Source organism: Cotesia glomerata, linkage group LG9 (assembly GCF_020080835.1).
Source record: "Cotesia glomerata isolate CgM1 linkage group LG9, MPM_Cglom_v2.3, whole genome shotgun sequence".
NCBI lineage: Eukaryota > Metazoa > Arthropoda > Insecta > Hymenoptera > Braconidae > Cotesia > Cotesia glomerata.
This window is the reverse complement of record NC_058166.1, coordinates 3,498,892-3,516,539: the sequence shown is the minus strand read 5'-3', so window position 1 is coordinate 3,516,539 and position 17,648 is coordinate 3,498,892.

Sequence of the window (17,648 nt, the reverse complement as noted above, 5' to 3'; positions counted from 1 at the left end):
GACGACGAGATTCGAAAATTTTCATTGTCTAAAGATACATAATTTTCGATGGAGATAATAATAGCACAGTAATAATAATAAAGTTCAAGATGCTGTAAGTATTATCATGGTAATTTGTTGGAAAGAAAGATTATCATTATATTGTTGTTATGGTGGTGAGTTTGTAAAGGGATAAGATAATAATAAACTAAGGGGTTGAAATCTTAGTACTAGTCTAAAGTCTCAAGTTAAAGGTGTATAGCATTATACATAATGTAAGTACATTCGTACAAGATCTTGTGTTTTGGACATTGTCCATTGTCTTGTGTATTATTTATGCATCTAAATATGTCAACATGGCGGATATACACGCGGTTCATATAAGATTAAATTTATAAGCTACATACTACTAGACTTCAACTACTACTGGCTATTGTTTCGGTTTCTAATGGACTTTGTTCACTTTTTATTTATTGTTTTTTTCTTTAGCATTGTCCATTATGATTGTTATTATTATTATTTATTTTTATTATTAAATCAAATAATAATAGGCCTAACTTTTAATCCGACTAATTGATATAATATATTATTTATCAATATTTAATATAACTAATATTTTTCACCACGTTTTGATATAGATTGTGTCATCTTTAATTTGAAAAAAAATAATTGTAATTTTTTTTTTTACATATAATTGTTATTTTTTTTAAATTATAATATTACATTAATAAAATTAATAAATATTTAATTAATAAATTAAATGACATTATTTAATTTCTTTATATAATAATTTAATTCATTTATTATTAAGTCATCTTTTAATGATCAATGAAATTTGTATAAATTTAAAAGAACTTTAAAATACAATAAGATTTTTCTAAATAAAATAAAAATCGGTTCACTTGTTCGAAAAATATCGTTAAAAAATTCGAAAAAATTGTCTATTGTTCTTATTACTTCTTGAACTTTTCGTCAAATTATTTTGCAAACAAGAAATAATTTTTGCACGCCTCATAGCGCGAAGCGCGTGAGGTAATGTTTTACTCCCGCCTTGTCAAAGTAAAGCAATTTTGTGATCTTTAAATGCCTCTATTACAACCATATTGCACTTATACAATAATATGAGTAGATTTACATCGAGAAAATATTTGAAGTAAACTATTTCATATTTTTAAAAATTATTTTATGTTGCTACTCTAAAAAAGAAAACGTTTCGAAAAAAATTTTACGTGAACGTTTTGATGTCACTCGCTGATTTTGTATGTACCAACGATTACTCCCGAAAAAAATCATATATCGAGACCAGGCTTGTTTCATTAGTTCCATAATTCGATAAACTGGTGCCGTATTTCATATCAGTAGCCTAGTTCGTGTAGTTTTTTTTTTTAATGAATTTTATTAAAATTTACTATGATACACATGTACAAAAACAAAAGAACTTTTCTTATTTCTTTCACGTGAAAACTATGGCGCCATTTAATCAAGCTAGATTTTTTTAGACTGCGCGCGCGTATAACAAGAAAAACGAGCGCCAATAATTAAAAAAAAAATAGAAAATTCTCTATAAGAAATTACCTAATTATATTTTTTTCTTTTAAACATCAATTACTCAATTTATTTTTGGCTTAAAAAATGAATAAGTGTTATGAGGCGTGCAGTTTTGGATTTTTCAAAATTTTTTTTTATTTATTGAGGAGATATCGCAATGCTAAAGTTAAAGTAAACAATTAAAGTGTATTTCTAACTACTAGATTTTCGAGCTCTTCAAATCTTCATAAAATGAGCAATTAGCTATTTACCAAACTTAAAGATATGCGTTAAGATGGTACTTATCTTGCATAAGCAATGAAAAAATTATGATTATTATTATTGTTATTAATAATTAAATTTAGCGAGCCTACTTATCCTTATTACACAATGTATTAAAAAAGACGTGGGCACGGATAATAAGAATAGAGTATATTCATACTAAAGTGTAGCCAGGGTAAAGTAAAAAATGGTATGTACATGTAGTCTAGGGTTAATTAAAATTAGAGAAAATATTTTTTTAAATTAACTTAAAAAAATATGAGACTATGCGTGTATATACTATTCTTTTTTCAGCGATCTCACATCTTTTCTTTATTTCCAACCCTTTTCTTTTCATAATGTAGTCTTACGTTACTTATAAAGCAACAAAAAGAAAACAGTAAATTAAAGTAATAATAATAACAATGAGATAAAAAATATGTAATGAAAAATATGAGGGGGTGAAATGGTCTAAACTATATACAGATATTTACGTACTCGAGCTTTTAATTATACTCCAAGTCTGCGGATAAAAATAATACCTCGTATATAATTAACATCGTTGCAGTGCTTCGAGTACGTTATTTTTCATCTATTTTAAACTTTTTTTATCATTTCTTTAACTAATTCTTTAAATATTATTTTCAAAAATTATTAAATAAAACTATGTGACGGACTTAGATTTTTAATTGTTAAATCTGTAAGGTAAAAGCACCTATTATTGACAGGGCCTCCACTATTGACGCCCTATTTAATTTTATTATTTCATTATTAAAATCTGTTAATAATTAAAATTGCTGATATTTCATGACAACTTTACATATTTTTAAAATTAAAAAATAGTAAAATTTAATTCCAAGGTACAAACTATTTACCGCAAAAAAATTTCACTTTTTCAAGTTGAAAAAACTGCTTATACGTTTGTAATTTCTAAATAATGTCGTTAAGAAAGACCTTACTTTCAAATTCAGATTTCTCAATGTTTTTTTTTTATGTAATTGCATGCCTTAAATTATTTACGGTATTTTATTAAATAGCATACCTTAAATAACTATATAATCATTTATTTATACTTTATCGAGTTAAAATTAATTTTAAAATAGCGGATGTCAATGATGGGGACACAAAAATTAACTTGCGTCAACTAACGACATAGGCCATAATGTAAGGTAACCCAACCCCCTCAACATACATATCAACGTATTAATGTTCACATACTGTCATGTGATTTTATAAGAATCAACGTATTTGAGACTAGAAAAAATTGGTAAAAAATATAAAAAAGACAGGTCTTAAACGAATTTTAAAATAATAAAAATTATTGATAGTTTTGCATTAGTTAGTAAAAATGATTATTCTTAATATAAATTTAACTGTAATAAAAGACCTGTCAATAATAGGGTCAATGGTATGTCAATAATCGGCTCATTGAATTTTTTGCGCTGTCAATAATACATACATTCGAATTGTTGGTTTTAAGTTGATATACTAATTATTAAATGTATTGCTATTAAAGTTAATTAATTAAATTATGTAAGTTAAAACAATGATTAAGATGTCCTATAAAAAAAACTTGACAGGATTGATTTGAAACCCGTTAAAAAAATTCAAATATTCATGATCACTCTTATAGTGTCAATAATGAGGGCTTTTACCTTAACCCGATAAGATTCCGTAAGGTTTTACAACTTTTTTTCTAGTCGGAGTCATCTAATTGATTATAAAACTGCTTAAAAAAAAAAAAAAAATTATATTGAAGAAAGAATTTGTCTATTTTTCAAATTGCGATGCAGAATTTATCAAAAATGTTAGTTAAAATTTATTAACATAATAAATTAAATGAAAGCGTAAGACGAAAGAGCAGAAAAGAAAAAAATTTAACGACTCTCGATAAGATTTACGGAATAATACGCAATCATTGCGAAATGGGAATGAAAATCAGATGAATTCGTAACGATGTCGTTTATTATTTTAATTTTACGGTAAAAGCATCTACCTCCATCATCAGCCGAGTTTCTATTTTAGCCCAACGTTCGTGAGATTGTAAATTAGCTTTATATTAGTTTGGAATAATTACAAGATGCCTCTTAGTAACCTGAAATAAAATAAAACACAATTGGTGAAATAAATTGCTAAAATATTAATTTAACTTTTGTGGTTAGGCATGAAATTGTAAAAAAAGCCTTGAATTTTTTTTTTCTTGAAAAAAAAAAATTATTCGTATAAACCTTCTAATTTAATTCTTAGCGTTGATTTCTTACCGCATAATCCTTCCTTTTTTTTATTATTTACGATAACCACTTTTGTCCACTAAATTTCCGAATTAAAGAAGTTATTCCATTTGGGCACTTAAAGGAGTGTAAACTTTCGCATTCGGATTATCTTTGAAGCAAGCACTGTCGTGGTAGACATCAGAAGGGGAAAAGAGTAGAGGGTAGTAGAGTGAGTTTTTGGTGACGAAAGGGGTTAATTTAAAGTAATTTCTTGGTTTTAACCCCTTGTCTGTATTTTTAAAAGTTGAATTTCAAAAGAAATTTATTAAACAACTTCGTTTAACAAAATTTTGGATTATACAATTTAAGGAGATTCGAGCGGATCTAATGTGAAACATAATTTCCAACTTTGAGCTTTGAAATTAAGTATACGTATAAATAAGTACGTCATTTATTTAATCCCAAAATTTTGAAAAGATTCACTGTTTAGTTAATTAGATATAAAATTTCACAAATCACATTTTTTATCTTTTTATACACGGGCTCTTATGGCGGACAAACTTTAGCCGAGACTTTAATTATTTTTTTCAAAATTAACCTCCCAACTTTAACGAATAAAAAACTATACACAAGAAACTTGGATTATTGTAAAATATAAAAAAAAATTTAATAATAATACATTACCGATATAATTTTTGAAATATTTAAAGTTCAATTTTATGTCTTGGACTCGTTTATCGTCAGCTATTTATTCGAATAAAGATTTGGCAACGTCGCGTCAACAGCTGAGAAAAAAGAAAAGGATAGAAATATAGTTACAGAGAGAGAAATATTTAACTCACACACTCATCCACGTCTCTGTAATGGGTATAATCAAACGCGCTGTTGCCAAATCTGTTTATTTAATCCGGCAAGTAATAAATGCGAAAGTCATTTTATTACTTTATTTTATTAAATAAGTAAAAATCATCAATTATTAAATTGTTCAAATTATTTTAAATTATGATAAAGAATTTTGACGAATATTGTGACGACTGAAAGTAAAAAAAAATTTTCACATTATTTTGACTTGTAAGCTACACTCGAACCTCCTTAAAAATATTAAGTGTGTTAGAGTGGATCGAAAAAATCAATTTTTTTCTGATCTTATTTTTTTGCAGCTTAATTCAACTCGTTAATTTTTAAGTATGATTTTTTGTAATAAATTCTATAAAAAGTTTGAAAATCCAAAAGTGCACGCCTCATAATCTCATATTTCATAATAAAATTGATTGAAATAAAATACAAATACTTTTAAATCTTTCGTGGCATTGTCCACTCAGAAAAGAAAGGTACTGCGCATGTGTTGTAAACGAACCTTATTTATATAGATATAGATATACAAACGATAAGTGAATTTTATTTTATTGCTAATTATAATTAAACTTCATTGAATTAGACCGTGATCTTTGAAAGGACTTAGTTTTGGAGAATACTGAAGCGTATAAAAAAAAATGGACTTGATCAGTTAAGTTTTTTGGCAGTTATCGTGACCACGCCTGTTTCCATACATACATCAGACACACGGACGTCCACGGAATAATTTTTTTAAACATTTTTTTTATTTATTTAAAAAGCAAAATGTCTTTTAAAAATGTCATAAGTTTTGAAACTAGTGTTTTTTCATGAAATTTATGTGTAAATATTATTCTACAAGTGCGATAGAAACTAAATAGAGACAATTTTAGTTCAAAAAATCACTTGATTTTTGTAAAACGTACTTGGTGTGTGTCATTGTGTACTTCAATTTTTTTTAAAAGTCCTAGTAGATAGATTTTAGGAATTTCATAAAAAGTGAAATTTTTCGTAACCACGCACACTAAATACGTTCCAAAATTGTTTCTTTTAATTTTTAAATTTACAACAAAATTTTTTTTAGTTTCCGAAAATCATATACAACCATATCGGTTACTTGGATTTTTTAATTTTTTGTTTTATATCTTTTTGTAAAGAAATAAAATTTTTTTTTCTTAATAGTCTTATGAACGTGGACGGCGTGATTTTTTTTACAGTGAAACTGTTTTTGTTCGGATATAGCACTTCTCTTTACAGATAATCGGATAAAGGTAACAGTCGGTAACTACCAAAATACAAAGATAATTACGACGAGGTAGCTTCCTCAATAAATACATAATAAAATAAATAGTGTTTGGACATTAATGAAGATAACTCTTTGAGAAGACAGAGCAATAAAAATGATTCAAAGTTTCCCGCGTTATAGCAACGGATGCAAGTTCTGATGGTGTTGGGCAATGGCGGTAGATGACGACAATAGAGAGTATCTTTGTCTTCATATTCCCTTTCCGTTACTGCTCTCTTTGAACATAAAATATTCCCCGTTACGTAGTCGTCGTATCTACTCCCACTACCACCCTCTTACTGGCAAGCCGTGGAGTATATCCTCCAGCCCCTTGTGACACTTTTAAATCCCCGTACGTCCTCTTACTCTAACACCCTCAACATCCACAGCGATCTCTCAGCTCCCTCCTCTTCTATCCCTTACCTTTGCTATGACGCCGTTAATTCAACCCCCACAAAAGCGACACTATTCTTTGCGGCCAACAAGATCGCGACACCTATCTTCCGGTTTCAAGAGAATGCACAAGCTAACTTTTATTATTTATGACTGATATTTCGTGAAGAGGTATGAGCTTCAGTTATTTTATTACAATTAAAATGGCTTTTACTTGAAAAATAAATTTTAAAGGGTATACTTTAATAAACTAATTTTTTTTTGTTGTGACTAGATACTTTTATACTTAAAAGTTGTGTTACTTTTAAATATTACTCAAAAAAATGTTATTTAAATTTGTAACACTGTATAATTTTTACAGTTTACTATTCAAGATATTTGCATGACATTTATTTCTTTAAAATTTCCAAAAATTTATGTATGTCTATTAATTATAATTATGTAAGTATTAGGGTGGCCTAAAAAAACCGACTATTTTTTTTTTTTTAGTCTTGAGTGAAAAAATGTCAGTTTTTGAGGTTTTAAGAGCCCTCCCCAAAAGACAGCTTAAAAAAAAATTTTTAAGAGGTCACTCCAAATTTTTTAAGATTTTAAAAATCGTCAAAAATCGAACTTTTTTTTTTTTAATTTTTTTTTCTCGTTACGGTATAATTTTATAGACTAAAAAAAAAATAATTTTCTGAAAATTTTAGTTCAAAATTTAAATTTTGAAAGGTTGCTCATAATTTTTTTCAATTTATTAGTGCATTAGTTTAGATTTTTTCGAGCGACCTTTTACAATGCGAATTAAAATTCCATGCATTTTTTTTTTTTATTTAGTACCATAATCGATAAAAATACATCACGAGATGAACTAAAAATCAAGCACAACACAGAAAAAATAATTTTTTTTAATTTAATAATTTTATTTAATAAACTTCCAAGCGTGGATTCGAATCTCAAGCTGGTCTTAGAAACAAGCTTGGTTGAGATTTGACCTTGCTGCGTAGTTTAAGATTTTTACAAACCAAAAAAACTCCAACGTACCACTCCCAACAGTTAAAGTCGGCGATATGACTAATTAAAGAAAAAAAAAAAAAAATTATGAGCGACCTTTCAAAATTTAAATTTTGAACTGAAACTTTCAGAAACTTATTTTTTTGGTCTATAAAAAAAATTATACCGCAACTTAAAAATTTTTTTTTAAGCTGTCTTTTGGAGAGGGCTCTTAAAACATCAAAAACTAACATTTTTTCACTCAAGACTTAAAAAAAAAATAGTCGGTTATTTTGGGCCACCGTTGTAAGTATATTATGATAAATATTGATAGTATTAAAAAAGTTTCCAAACAGAGAAAAGCAATTATAAAACTATACTTTACATGCGCATATCCTCAATTTACTGTATTGCGATAATGACGATCCACATGGCCCGGGACATTGATTGCCAGAATTATTATTTTCACGATACTGTGTCGTTTGTGAAAGTACACAGAAAAAAAGTAAACTGTAATAAATAATAGTCCAAAAAATTAAGTTCTTGACAGAAGTAAATTTTCTTGTCTTGAGAAAATTTTTCTTTTGCTCCAAAAAATTAAATATCTTGATAGTAAATTTTCATTTATATTTCTATTGGCTAACATGTCAAATGGGAAGATCAAATAATATTGAATCATTTTTTTTCATTCAATATGTATAATTGCGCGCTAAAATAATCTAAAATGGGTATCAAATATTCAAGAGAAAAATTTTCTCAGGATGAGAAAATTCTTTTCTCAGCTGAAGTAGGTGGCGCTGCTTCCCTAAAGTATCTAAAAATCTTGATCAAATATAAAAATTTTTTGTATCAAGTATTTATGATAATTTGAATTAAGAAAAAATTACTTCCACCAAGAATAGAATTTCAAGAAAAAATTTACTTCGGCCAAGACAACTTCGGTCTTCCTTCGGGCGACCGAAAATTTACTTGAGCCAAGAATTTTGTTCTCCAGTCAAGAAATCTTTCTTTCTGTGCAGTTGACTCGTAATCCATTAAATTATGTAGGTAAAAATACTAATTAAAGGATCCCAGGCAGAAAAAATCGATTTGAAATATGTAGTTATAGAGAGTAAAAAAAAAAAATTCGGAAAACGGTTGACCCTGAAGGCCATCCCTGCAACTTCCCGCTAATTCCACACCTGGACGCTTAAAATTGCACTTATGCCGTTTTTGAGCTCTTCGAGCTCAGAAATACATTTTATATGTTGTTTCAAGCTCTCCGAGCTCAAAAAAATAGTTTTTCTATGCTTTTGAGCTCTTTGAGCTCAAAAGTATAATAGAAGTTTGATAAATCACTATTTTTTGAGTTTTCAAACCGCAATAACTTTTGAATGAATGAACTGATTTTCTTGCGGTTGGCGGCATTCGACGCAGTTTTTTAAGCCTCATAAATAATCTAAGTTTGAATTGGTTAAACTATAAATTTCGGAGTAAGGTAAAAGCCCCGATAGATGATCACGTACCAGTATATGATCACTCCATGTATTTGTATATCTATATTCATAAATATAGGTATACAAATACATGGAGTGATCATATACTGGTACATGATCATCTATTGGGGCTTTTACCTTAATTCCGAAAAAACACTTTTTTGACATATCAACCGTGAAAGTTGGATTTTCAAGCAACACACAGAGGGCGCAAAGAATACGATTTCTGACACTCTATAGTTTAGTTAATTTACCTCGTACTAGTATCGAAAAGTAACTTCTCTCTCTCTATCTGTCTCTACATTTCTGCACGGCTGCTAAAATACGCTATAGTCGAATCTTGTAAACGACTTCAACATATACGTAGATTTAATCCGTCGCTATTTAATCTCGTGTGACAGGCTTTGTGTTTAAATTATAAAGTTATTAATAAAAATGAGTGAACTATTAACAAAAACATCAACTCCACCTAATTTAACTACTATGGCAATTACTTTAAATAAAATAAACAATGATAAGACATTTTTCACAGTTCTTTCAAATCCAACTTTCAGAATTGATACGACAAAAAATTATGTTCAATACTTTATGCTCAAAGGTAGGGATTCTGACAAACTTGAAGTGAAGGCACGCGTTTGAGACTATGATACATTCTCATCAAGACCTCGTACTATATCCGAACTCGCTACGCTCGTCCGGATAAATATCTCGGTCTTGATAAGAATGCGCCATAGCCTCAAACTCGTGACGTCACTTCAAGTCGTCAAAATCCCTGCCTTTGCGCATCCGTATCGAAAATAACTATTTTGGGTTTTCTTTCCTGCACGATATCTCTCGAACGAATCAACCGATTTAGACCGGATTAGCGGCAATCGACGTGGTTTTTCAAGGTTGAGAGCTGATTAGTTTTTGGAGTTGATCAATAGAGCCGTTTGAAAGTCATTCCAAAAAAACTACTTTTGAAAATTTTTTTTTTTTACAGTTTTTTTTCAGATTTTTCGAAATCTAGCGGTCCGAATCAGTCCAAATTGTATTCAAAATCTAAGTTTGGCTAAGCCCTTTCAAATGGCACCAACTGCGATGAAATCGATCTAACCGTTCAAAAGTTATAGGAAGTTTACATACTTACACACACACACACATACATACATACAGACACAGTGACACCCTCGCGGAGATAGTCAGGGAAGCTTCCTGTGGCCTTCAAACGTCGAGATCTGATGAAAACTCAATTTTTGCAAAACGGGGTAAAACCAATAACTTCCCGATTTTTGAAAATCTTCGATTTTCTTAGCGGGAAGTTAAAAATAATTACTAATTACTTCGCATATGAACCAGAATACTGAATAGTATATGACACTTCTGTTATCAATGAAGAACGCTTGACTGATTTTTAATCCATAGATTAATTGTTTCTTTTTTCCATACTTTACACACTAGTCTTCGTTTTTCATCTTCCGAAAATACTTGAATAAAATCCACCTAGCTACCCCTTATGATCATTTGCTAGGGTCTAAATTTGCATTTTATTCGTGTGGTCCAGGCAGTTTTCGTTTCTCCATTTGGATTCGCCAAATGCACGAACATTTATTTTAATTAAATTACTGTGTAGTAGCGTCGAACAACCCATTTCCTATAAATTATCCCTTTACCACACTCTTTTACGTCTAACCAACCAACGATATTAATGTAACTCGTTGACCTTTCTGTATTTTACTGTTCTTCTTCATTTTATACTATATAATTTTATTTATTCATATTATTAATTGTTTTTATTTTGTTTTATCTTTTTGTAATAAATTCTCCAGCCTTAACTACTTTTATATTGTTACACACGATAATTACTAAGTGAATTTTTGTCGGATAATTTAAAAATAAAACGAAATAAATTGTTTAATTGTGAATCTCAAATTAATAGATTCAAGCATTATGGAAGAATCATTTTATTTGTAATAGGTTGGTTGGAGATATTATGTAATAGATGTGTTTTAAAATGTCCAATCTTTATAGAGCCTCTTCAAAATTATCTGATAAATTTTCGTTCATTTGATTTATCTCAAATAAATTTTTTAAAACTGATAAATCTCAAAATTCAATCATTAATGTTAACCCGTTGAGGATACACGGGGTCCAGTGGACCCCACTCAACAGAACAGTTCTAATTCATTTCCTATGTGATGTATTGACTTATAATTAGCACCAAACTTTTATATAACAGTTCCTCTAAATATCTTAATAGTTGTTTTTAATTTCTAATAATTTAACAATACTGTAAAATCGTTTAGAAAAAATAACTTACGAAATTGAATTTTTTTTATGAATAAAGTCGCAGAAATTTTGATTTTTACGATATCGAAACAAAATCGACGCCATTTTATTTAAAAAACAGTATATTTTGAGGAAAAAAATCAATATTTGATAAAGTTTGTAAAAAATATATTTATTCTGAAGTTTGAAGTTACGAATTTCGGTCATTCGCTTAAAATGAGAATAAGACATTTAAACATGCAAAATAATATAAAAAGATTTAGTTTCTTGACATAAAACTCTTTTATTATAATTATTCCAATGAAAAATATAAATATCTTCAAAAATATCAATGAAATCAGTCGTAAATGAGACTAAGTCTCATTTATAAATATAAATCTTCTAAATTTAAAATTGCCTCAAAGTACGCCTGAGATCCACTAGACCCCGTATGTCTTCAACGGGTTAAGTCGCTTTAAAAGAGCGGTATTAACTGGATTTATTTTTTTATCATTATTGTGAGTAAAGACTATAAAATTAAGATGCATCGCAATAGAAGCAACTGACTTAATATGCTCAGTAAAATTTTTCAACTGTTTAGTTTGGCGAACTTCTCGGGTATAGACCCTAAAAATTTTAAGTTTGAAAAGTAATGTATATTGCTTCCGTACACAGAAAAAAAATGTTCTTGAATCAACTACATGATTTTAAAGAACTTGATCTTCTTTATTTGACTAGAAAAATTCTTGAACTAATAAAATTTTCTTGATTTAAGGAAATTTTACTTGATTCAAGAATTTTTCTTCTTGATTTAAAAAAATTATCCTCTTCAAAATTATTTTCTTGGTTCAAGAATTTTTCTTTCGAATAAAGTTAATAATTTTTTTTTCAGTGTAGCTTTTCATACTTATCATTTTTTATGATAAAATTGTTTATTTGGCTACTATTATATTTATTATGGCTACAATTATATAATCTATTTGTGTAAATGAAAAATGAAATATAGTTGGGCAAAAAACGCGTAAATTAGCTGTAGGTGAAATTATCTCGGATACTCACATGGTAATGGTAGTATTGAGGAAGAAAATTTGCTAACCGACTGAAATTACATTCTGTATGAAATTCAAGGTAAGTAATCGGCATATTGATTAAAATGAGTCAGCTGATTTCGATTTTTTTTTAAATGTTTATGAATAGTGAAGTATTGTACTTACAAAGTAAATTTACAAATCTGAGGACTTAAATCATTTAAAAATTACTGGCGAATCAGCGAGCTGATGCCCGAATTATTGCTACAATTCTGATAACAACTAATTACTGAGTTACTATAGTAATTAGTGTCAATGAGGGTGACAACCACGCGGATTGAGATGACTAACTTTCTTCCCGCGGTTCGCATACTTCTTTTTACCACACCTCGCATGGAAAGTTATAATATTATAAATAAAATTTTTAATCTTATTCTTGGTTAGGATACATAAAATAAAAAATATATAATAGTTTTTTGTTTGTAAGTAAATACTACAAGTCACTGACATGTGGATTCAAATTATTGAAATAAATTATAACTTATATTGTAATCATAAATTATCAATAATCATTCATCGTAACTTTATTTGGGAAAATTATTACAGTTTATAAGTAAAAATAATGAACATTTAAAAAAATAAGTATATTAGTTCGAACAAATTAGAAATTAATATATGTGTGAAAAATAATTAAATTCAATGACTGTTATTTTCATCAATTTTATAATAGTAATTGTTAATTATAATATTATCAATTTTGCACTTATCAAATTTTAAATTTGGCGTTGAAAGTGTTGTTATCGGATGCAGCCTTGCTGTGATAAGATGATGTTTTAGGTACTTCATTTGATTTTACAGATGTTGTGTTTGACATTTTAGCATCTGATTTCTTCGCTGTCGGTCGTACTTTGAAAATAGGGTCTTGAGCCGAACGCGGTGAAGTTTTTTCAACAAATACTGAATCAATATTTTCAATTGACTCTATTACAATTGTTTTGTTGCGATCTTGAGCTGAAGTTAAAGGACAATTATATGGAAGTTCAACAATAATTGGTTGAGTATCTCGCTCAGGACTTCCGGCTGGATGTAAGTCATTCTGAGTCTCATCGTCAAGTACAATAGGTGGCAAATCTACAACATTTATAGAATCTAAAGGAATAACAGTAACTGATTTCTGATTTAGATGAGAATTTTCTAAAGTTTCTGGTAGTTCTTTAAATGTTGAAGATTGGAGTCTGAGCCGAAATTTCGGTGTTATAAATACCCGTCGATGTTGATGGTTTTTCAGCATCTACAATTCTTTCAAAAATTCGCATTTTATTTCCCAGCGAGTTTTCTATGTAACCTTCAGCTACCGAACTTGATCTCCAGCCTCCGTGATTTTTTATCATCGTAAGAGTTGCTCCCGAATTCGCCAACAAAGTGGCTGACGTCCGCGGAAAGCTGTTCCCAGTGTAACGCTCAGGGTTTTCCAACTGCAAAAAGATCGCCATCGTTTTTGGGACTTCACTGAATTTGTTTTTTCCGATCACCTGTTTTGTACATTTGCCGTGGTGATAAAATAGAAAAAATCTATCCGTCGTAGTATCATTTGGTCTTAGAGCCATGTATCCTTGAACTTTTTTGTAAAATTAATCTCCGATGACAAAAGATCGAGGGTAGTAATTTTTCGTATCCGCTATTGTTACTACGAAATTTGAACCAGTATCTTCAACATCAGTAGTTTTTAAATTACAAAGTTCGACTGTTCGTAATGCACCAGATACCCCGAAAATAGCGATGACCTAAAAAATAATAAATTCCACTTATAGATTTTTGTAAATAGTAGATTAATCGTAAATTAATAAATATTTGTAAATATATAAATATATGTAAATAAATAAATAATTGTAAATATCGAAGTAGTTAAATATTTTTCGAAAATTATAGACTGTATGATATTTACAAATGTTTAACTAATTGTCAGATTTAAAATCCGTAGATAACTTATAAGTCACTATAAAATTCAAATACATTTTGACTTACCTTCATTGCTAAGTAAATATTATCTGGAGCTGTCTCAATAAATTTTTTTACTTCACCAAGAGAAAAAACTTCAGATTTTTTCGGTTCAAATCCTTTTGATTTGTTTTTCAAAAATTATTTGAGCCGTTTATATTGGTCAATATCAATTCCCTTGTGAAGATCCATCACTGACTTTAACATCGACCAACGGCTTCAAAGCGTAGTAGGCTTTAATGTTTTCGCCAGTTCATTAAAATAAACCAAAAGGACATCTTCTGAGATCGATTTTACTTTATTATTTTCCATCCATTTGCAAAATTCTTCATAACAATTTGTGTATTTTAAACTAGATTTTGCCGACGATAAATTTTTCACGATATTTTCCGCTTCATTTTCTATATTTCTTGTTGATTCATCATCTGTAATATCAATCCGAACAAAAACAGTTTCACTGTAAAAAAAATCGCGCCAAGTCCACGTTCATGAGACTATTAAGGAAAAAAAATTTTTTTTTTTCTTTACAAAAAGATATAAAATAAAAAAATAAAAAAATCCAAGTAACCGATATGATTGTATATGATTTTCGGAAATTAAAAAACATTTTGTTGTAAATTTAAAAGTTAAAAAAAAAATTTTGGAACGTATTTAGTGTGCATGGTTGCAAAATATTTTACTTTTAATGAAATTCGTAAAATCTATTTACTAGAACTTTAAAAAAATTGAACTACACAATGACGCATTGTTCTCTAGAACTATATAACACATTGAGTATAATCACGCGCTTCGCACTATGAGGCGTGCAATATTAAAAATTTTCATTTATCCTAAAGCAGATTAAATTTTTTGACCCAGGTTATCATTCCGACTATACATTAATAGGAGTAACTACATTCCATCTTCCTTACAAATATATGCTTTACGTCAACAGTTAAAAAAATACTGTACATACATTAGCTACACTAGAGTCATCTCTCTATCTCTTGGAGGTTTGCGCTCCCAGAAAATACGGGTAACAGGATTATAGAATACATTGCGAACAATGTGTACACTTGGCCCGCGATACACGATAACGATACCGTAAGCTACGGTCACACGTCATGCCCCCCTCCCATTTACCAGATGCTATTTCTAAACGTCACGCGCGCTATAATCTCTATGAGCACCTCCATGAGCTACGATTTTCATACAGGCACTCTCGTATATCCGTTAAATTTTTTCCACATCTTTCCCATCCTCATCTTCAAAGCCCTTGAAAACTAACGCCCGCTTCAGTCTTCCTCAACCCCCAGACCCCAATGGTCATACTTATACGACTATTTTATTTAAAAGCCTGCATTATCATCCTTGAGATAATTTCTGTTATTTATTTTGTATGTTCAGAATAAAATTTCTACAACATTTCTAATTATTTACACGTGAAAAAAGTTATTCTGTTTTAGTTCTGTGACAAAAAATCTTTATTTATTCTAAATTCGAAATAAAAAAATTCTCTACCTATTCATTAGTTTTTAAATAATTCTGCTGCGAAATTGAGGCATTGAGATTTTAAATTTCCCTATCAAGCTTGCCGGTTTTTCAATACTTGAATATTTAACCAGATCTATTTCAAACAAAAAAAATTAATCCCTCAACAGTGACTTTTCACCGCGTATTTTATAATCGATTTTACTTGATACTAAATTCAATTCCCGAGAGACGGTGGCATTTGAACATCGAGAAAAAACTCGAAAATCGAGGGTTGCATTATTAAAATGCTACCCCCGGCATCTTTCTAAAATGACTGGGGGTAAGTGGGTTGAGTTGAAGCCAAAGTAGGGGTAGGACAAGGTAGATGGGGTGGTAATGCAAGCGAGCTCGTGTCACCTGAAAAGTATGTTGGAGAGTAATGTTGGAACACGTCAATAATTTAAAAAAAAAAAATAAACGAGTTCTTTTCTCATCTCTGTATCTCTACTGCAAGGAAATTGATAGGGCGAGTGTGGTTGGGGGTAAGTAGGATCGAGAGAATGGGACGGAAAAAATTGCGTAAGAAGAGCTTTTGACTCGCAAGTTTTTTAATTTGATGCCATTCAATAATTTAACGTGCTTCTTTTGATTTACTGATCTACCTCAGGGGGTGAAATTTTTTTCCCATTATTATTATTATTCAAACTTTATTGCCGTTTTCCATCCCCCACATTGTCATGTCAATCATTTACCATTTACGTCACTTGAACTTCTTTTTTATGCTCTTCAATTTATATACCATTAAAATTTTATATTGATGATTTGGATATTACTATCGTTTATATTCAATGATTCTTATCCTACGTATTGGCTTCATTGAATTATTAATTACCAGAATGTAGTTAAATAAAGTCTGATTACTATGATCCATTCTCTTCATATTAAATATTATTTCCTAAAAGAGAAAAAATTGACTTCTATCTTAATCATTAGATAAGAACACTCACACAAAGTCGCAATTATAGAGGTCTTTCCCGCTTCACAGCATTATTTATATTTGTAAAAATGCTTGCCGTAAGATGGACGGTGTGGCTTAATGTATATAGAATAAGCGAAAGGAAATTTAGTATAGACCGGATAGCTCAAATGGTAGAGTAGCCGACATGTCTTTGGAAGGTTCTGGGTTCGAATCCCAGTCCGAGCTATCTAATAATTTTTTCTCGCACATTCTATAAACTCACATTAAGATGATCCTCTCCACATTCCTTTCTCAATCCTTTCCTACCAATATCCTGTTACGTGAATGTGGAACGCTTCACGTAATAATTACCGTAACTCCTATTCTTTCCCGCTTCACAGCATTATTTATATTTACCTTTAATCTTTAGCTGGTAGGGATCGCGAGTACAGAACTTTCCCTTTCTGAGAATACTTCAACTATGTTATGTTTTTAAACTTGAAATCTAAGCGTGAAACTAAAATAACAAAATAAAGAATCATAAACTAAGATAATTCTATACACTGTAAAAAATCCGGAGTGAATCGGGAGTGAATTTCACTCCCATCACTCGGAGTTCCGGAGTGAAGTAATTAATCACTCCGCGTTGGGAGTTTTTAAAATAAATAAAATAAGGATGAATTTTCGTTCTACAAAAAAAATCTCAAAATTAATTTTTATATGTATTATATTATATAAATATATATATTTCTTCTATGCGTGTGTTTGTCACTGAACTCCTCCTAAACGGCTGGACCGATTTTAATGAAATTTTTGTGTGTCTTCCGGTGGATTCCAGAATGGTTTAGATTCACAATTCAGTCCACGGGAAAATGTTTATTAATAGATTTTTTATTAATAAATTATTGTTGACCTTGACTACCCACATGCACTTTTCATATATTTTATAAATATCATATATATAAGATATATGAAAAAATTCATGTGGGTACTCAAATGAAAGGTCTCGATGAGTATAAAATC